Below are 6,000 nucleotides of genomic sequence, written 5' to 3' on the forward strand. Positions count from 1 at the left end.
TTTCTGCCCTGTTAAACGGTCTTTATCTCAATCCACAAGTTTTGCGTTTTTTTTTTTTTTCCTTTTCAATTCTCTCCCCCGTTGCACTGGAGGGGGGAAGGAGGGTGAGGGGTGGCAGTGAGCAGAGGCCGGTGTGGTTGTTTCAGCTGCCTGCCGCATTAAATCACGACAGCGTATCAAAGCACCAGGAGAACGGGCCAGATCTGGGAAAGCACAATGTTCCAGACACTGTTTTTATAGCATGTGGAGTATTTCTAGGGAACTTCAGGAGGATAAATGTGCACAGAAGCATTGTGGCCTCCACAGATCAGACACCACAGGAGCCACATCAGGGGAAGCTCCTAAATTACTCCCTTGCCAGTACAGCGTGAACCCAACCAGGAAAGGGTTAGGCTGGCTATTCTTGGGACTTGTTTTGTCTGGTGGCTTCCTACAAACTGGAGCAAGGACTCCCCAACTTGTTCCACATCATTAGCAGCTGGCAGCATCCCAACCATTACCAGTGTAGTCTGGATTTCACCCAGCAACTTTGAGATGAAAGGCGTCGCAGCACCACTGCACTCACTGTTTTAGGTCCCAGTCCAGCTCCCACTGAAGCCAGTTACTCTTTTTCCACTGAGTATAGCTGGAACTGGGTCTGACACTTCTGTAGCAGTTCTGTCTCAAGCCCTCAGCTAGCTCAAGTATGGTAAAGTAGTCCAAGACAACAGATAGATGTCTGCAACTCAGCTATTTTCTGGCATTCAAATTAAAACCAGCAAGACAATCAAGGCAGAGCACGAGGAATTATGTTTCTTTCCTGAAAACACTGAAGATCTGAGCTTGGAGAAGCCAAAGCACCTGGTGGAAGGAATCCAGAAGCCTTCATTAAGTGTATGCCTGTCCAGGGGCTGATACACATGTGAAGCTTTGTTCTCTGGTTTTCCAAAGTGCATCCCTGCCAGCAGCACCATCAAAGCAATCTGGCGGTGGAGAAGGTAGTGACACCGCTGAGCTGCCCTGAGGTCACTGCTCATAGTCAGGGGGGGTAGCCAGAGTCCAGGGGTGTGGGAGCATGCAGGACTTCTACAAACACAGTGAGGAAACCTTGAGAGTCCTGTGAGTGACTTGACGAACATCCCAAAGGCTGTGACATACACACACAGACTGGATTCCGCCTGTCTCATTCCGCAGTGAGCGGTTGTTGACGCCTGTTCTACGCGTGGGAAGCCAAGGCACAGAGACAGCAGCCACAAAGGGAGTGAGCAGAGGTGAGGCCAGGCCAGAGCTTTGCCCAAAGGTCAGTAGCTGTCTGCCATACTGTGTCCTCCCTCCCCATCAGAAGGGAGCTGAATCTCTCCAGGGTTTCAGCAAGAGGGGACACTGCTCCTTGCTGAGGTCTTAGGCAATGCTAGAATGCAATTGTTATGCATCCAACTTGAGCCACAATATCCTGGTGACATACCACATCACCTACATGCTCCTGTCATCTTCCAACTGGAGTTCCAGCAGGAACAAGGTGGGGGAAATGTGACAGTGATTGGAATATCTTTGTTTGTGCTTCTCTGCAGTTTACCTAACAAAGCACTTGCAAGAATGAGATGAAATACACTTCATCTCAACAATACCTCTCACCACCCTGGATTGGCACATCATCACTTGATCCAATCCTTCCCTTAAAGATTTTATTGGGTTGGGTTTTTTTTAAGAGGAAAACATTAATTTCAGTGAGGGTGGAATGCACAGAGGAGATGAGCTCAGTTACCAAACGCCCCGTGGTTTATTAGCTCACGTCAGCATGAAGTGCTGAGCAAAACGGGTGCCCATCCCCTCAGATTTATTACCTTCCATATGTGCTTTTCTATTATCATTAGCTTCACTTTAAACAATCCTTTCCATCCTTTCCAGTCTCTTGAGTTTTGCTGTCCTCACTCCAGAATTAAGTACCAAGGTTGTAACCAAGGCTTTTCCATACCTTATCGTACAGGTTCATTGGGTTATTCTAGGACTGTTCCTTTTCCCTCATCCCTGACATCCTGATTCTGCCATGAAGTCTGCGCACAGACCCCCCAAAATTAATGAGGCTCAAGTTACAACATTAGAGCTCTGCATGACCTCCAGATTTCTCCCAATAAACCTTTCTGTCCAGCATGGCTTTACAAAGACGTGGTCCCACAGCCTGGGATTAGGATTGAGTTTTATAGAAACAAGAGCAATAATTGCTCCAACTTGAACATATACTTTCCTGGGTTTGTTTTTTATTTGGTGGATGAGGATTTTCATTTAAATGTGTTTTGTAATGTTATGATCTGGATACAGGAGCAATGAGCCAGCATGGATGCTGCAATGTACAGCAGTAAACCCCACAAGGGCAGAGTGTCCTATCCTTACAGCTTTGTCAGCCCTGCCTCTTTTGCTATAAATTTCACACTGCTGATCACCAGACCCTTCCAGAAAGCCCCCCATCTGCCCCCCACAAAGAGCTCCAGAATAAGCTGCAATGCCCTGAAATATCATGGGATTTTCTGGGGGGACCAGATCTGGACCCAAGGACCTTTCAAAGCTCAGTCCTTCTTTCTGCTGATGTTGAAGGGCTGCCTCAGCATCACTGCTGCCATGTGCTTCCTCAGTCACACCTTGTCCTGGGGATACTCACACAGGTGAGCTTTTAAGCTGCAGATCCTGTACGAGCTGCCTTCATTTCACTGACAACCAGGACTCAGTGTGAGATGGGACCCCACAGCCACCATCAGTCAGGGGCTGTGTGCTGTGATGCATGCTTTGGAGCTTTCCCTCTGCTGGGACCACCAACCTGGACCGTGCTTCCTCCAGCACTGTGTCCCACTGGCACTCTTTCCACTTGAAAGGAGCTTTTAAACTTTCTTTCCATGGTGTGTGTTAATCACAGCCATGGATCTTTTATTGCTCTTTCAGCTGCCTTTGTCTTTTTGTCTCCTTGTAATTTTATGGTGGGGCTGGGCTGGTTTTACTTAATGAGAAATGCTTTCACCAACGCTCTGCAGCTTCCCCTCTCTTCCCAACCTGTGGGCTTTTGCAGAAGGGTGGTTATATATAAAGAAAATGGTACACAGTGTTATTCTAACCCCACATTTCAGCACAGCTGGTGAACCAGCACAGACTGAAGTGCCCACGGCACACAAACATCTCCCAGCTCCACGTTTCATTTCCCATAAGCCAGGATAAAAGGCCAGGTAATAGAATGGGTGGGCTAGCCACTGACCACAGGCATTCTGTAGGTAGATTTATGCTGTGGCTGCAGAGGGCCTGGATCTTGCCTGCTCTGCCTCTGTCCTACATCTGGTTAAGGAAAGGGCAAGAGATGGAGAGAGGAAATTAACACAACAGAAAACTTGAAATAAAAGTGTTTTATATCATCTCCTATAAAACAACCCATAAATCCCTGCCCTCCTGCTCCACCCCTCACATGGTTTTCATTTCGCTGGCGAGCTGCAAACCAGAGAAGCGTTAGGGTACAAAGCACATACTCTTGGTGGGAGAGGCACCCCCTTCCTTACACACTTCCTACTCACACCTTGTCCCTATGCCTACAGCACGGCATTCTCTTCTGGTGAGTAATCAAAACATGGAGGAATTCAGCATCTGTCTACCCTTTGCACAGCCCCAGTTCCTCCCAGCCAGGGCCTCCTCGACCAGCACCCTCAGCCAGGGCTCCCTGCCCCTCGACCAGCATCCTGGGCTGTGTTTGCCCACTGCAGGGAAAGGTACCCACCTGGGCAGAACTACAGGGACTTCTCAGAGTAAACCCACACATAACCAGACACTGGACCACCAGCAAGACCCCCAGGCATGCAGATGTGTCACTCCAGCAATGGCACAGAAGGTCACCATAGACAGCTGCCAACAGGGACCCAGAAGAGTTGAGGCACTTCCACATACCACCCCTACACTGAGAAGACTCAGAGCTCTTCAGAGACCTTCATCCCCCCGATGATGCAGCAGCCACTAAGGCTTTCTGAAAGCAGAGACTTATTTTTCCCTGTCCTGGCCCTTCACTGACTGATTTAAGTAGCTTTTCCGAATAGTAAGCCTCTAATGCCTGAACATAACCTAAACATCCAAAGTGCTGCATAAATGCTATTAATTACTTTCAGCAGAGTTGGATAAACAGAAATGCTAATGCTTCAATTCCAGCATTCACAGCTATGAGAGCTGTGCCATTGGAGAGAAACTACAGCTCAAGAATCTGTTAGATTGATGCTCTCCACAGAGTTAGAAGCTCCACGTCCTCCGAAGCTCTCATCTCACAGATGCTAGCATGGAAGGCTTTCTTTGCTAACAAGAGGAATCACAGACAGCAACTGACTTCCAAACTCAGTGAGGTTTCATTCCTCTCCTCCCACCTCCACCCTCCGAGCACTCCTCACCAAGAATGACCTGGTGTAATTCCAGGAGCCCTGAACAGAGAGGGAGTGAAACGCCTGCCTGCCCTGCACAGAAACACAGTCACCCTGTTTTGTTGTTGGGTGGGTTTTTTTTAAACAAGATCTGGTAGGACAAGCCCCAGGCAGAGGCCAAGAACATCTTGTTCAGAGAGGCAAAGATTTGGAGCAGGTTTATTCCCAGTGTCCTCTCCCTCACTGGGTGGGGACTGGGACCAGCTGAGACCCTTTTTCTCCAACCAGCTGGTGAGATACACTGTCAGTCCCGGGCTATGTCAGACTTCAGTCCCAGCCCTTCTGGGAGGAGAGCTGGGTTTTGTTACCGTGGCAGTCTGGCACTGGCTAACCTGGTAGTGACTGTGCTCCTCAGAGCCACCCAGACAAATACAGTTCAGACCCAGGTTGCGCAGGGGTGGAGGGAACGTAGTTTAACACCTCTCTGTACAATGGCTTTTGCATTTTCTGTTCCTCCCAGTGCTGCTGGGCCTCATTCCAGCTTTGGCACAGGTATCCAAACCCTCTGTCCCCTATGCTGTGTAAGCTGCCATCCTAACACCCAACTTCTGTGCCCTGCTGGTGCTCCCTTCAGAACCACCTTGGCTGACTTCAGAGCTTGCCACAAACGGATCCAGCTCACAGATCTGCTGGCAAACCTCCAGAAGTGGTCCTTCAGTGGTCCCATGGTTTGCTTTCCCACTTGCTGGCCACACCAACCCATAAGAGAAGTGTCAGATGGGCCCTAAACGTGGCAGCAATTGTGATACCTTTTACCTGACCCTCAGGGTTCCACTGCAGCTTCAGTCCCGCTGTCAGGACCGACACAGCTCCCAGTCAGGGGCTAAGGCAGGTAGAAGAGAACTATTCCCATTCAATGGATGTGTGAGGGAGGTAGCAAGAGGCTGACTGCAGGTATGCCAGTGTGTGATGCTCTGGTGTGTGGGCTACCCTAAGAATCATGCCCATTGCTCACCTGTGACTCCACAGCAAGTGTCATCAGTTGATGTAGGTCACACTCCGTCATCATCTCCCACTGAAACGAGGAGAGGCAAAGGATGAGAACGAGTTAAAGAGGGAAGGGGAAGCAGTATATGCAGATATTTTAAAATAGATTAGTCACTGTGTTCAAGGCAAACAGCAGCCTGTTGATACATCCCACCCGAAGGGGACTGAAAAAGTGACCTCATACCACTTGTCAAATATAATCCCATCCCTCCCATGACTACCTAATGCTACAGCTCCATCTGTCTGGAAGCGAGTTCCCACTGCAGCACGGCCAGCTTTACCACAGAGACAGAACAGCACTAGGAACTTTTAATGACTGTGTATTATACAACCTACCCTGGTCAAGGCATTTGCCACTGAATCTCGGAGCAGCAAACAAATCCTAAGTCCAGCACATGATGCAGAACGGTTGTGTGCTTAGCTACAAGTTTACTTCACACTATACACAAACCCTTAAGGATGAAATTCACCTTGATACTGCTGTCCTCCCTCAAGACCTAGTTGTGGACCGGGATCTTCAGTGTGCTAGGGGCTGTGGAGCCAGGGAAACAGGAGGATCTCTGCCTCAGGTCTCTTGCTAATGCCTGTAGGTAACACA

Source organism: Gallinula chloropus (genome assembly GCF_964237585.1).
Source record: "Gallinula chloropus genome assembly, chromosome: 23".
In the NCBI taxonomy this organism is placed as follows: Eukaryota; Metazoa; Chordata; class Aves; order Gruiformes; family Rallidae; genus Gallinula; species Gallinula chloropus.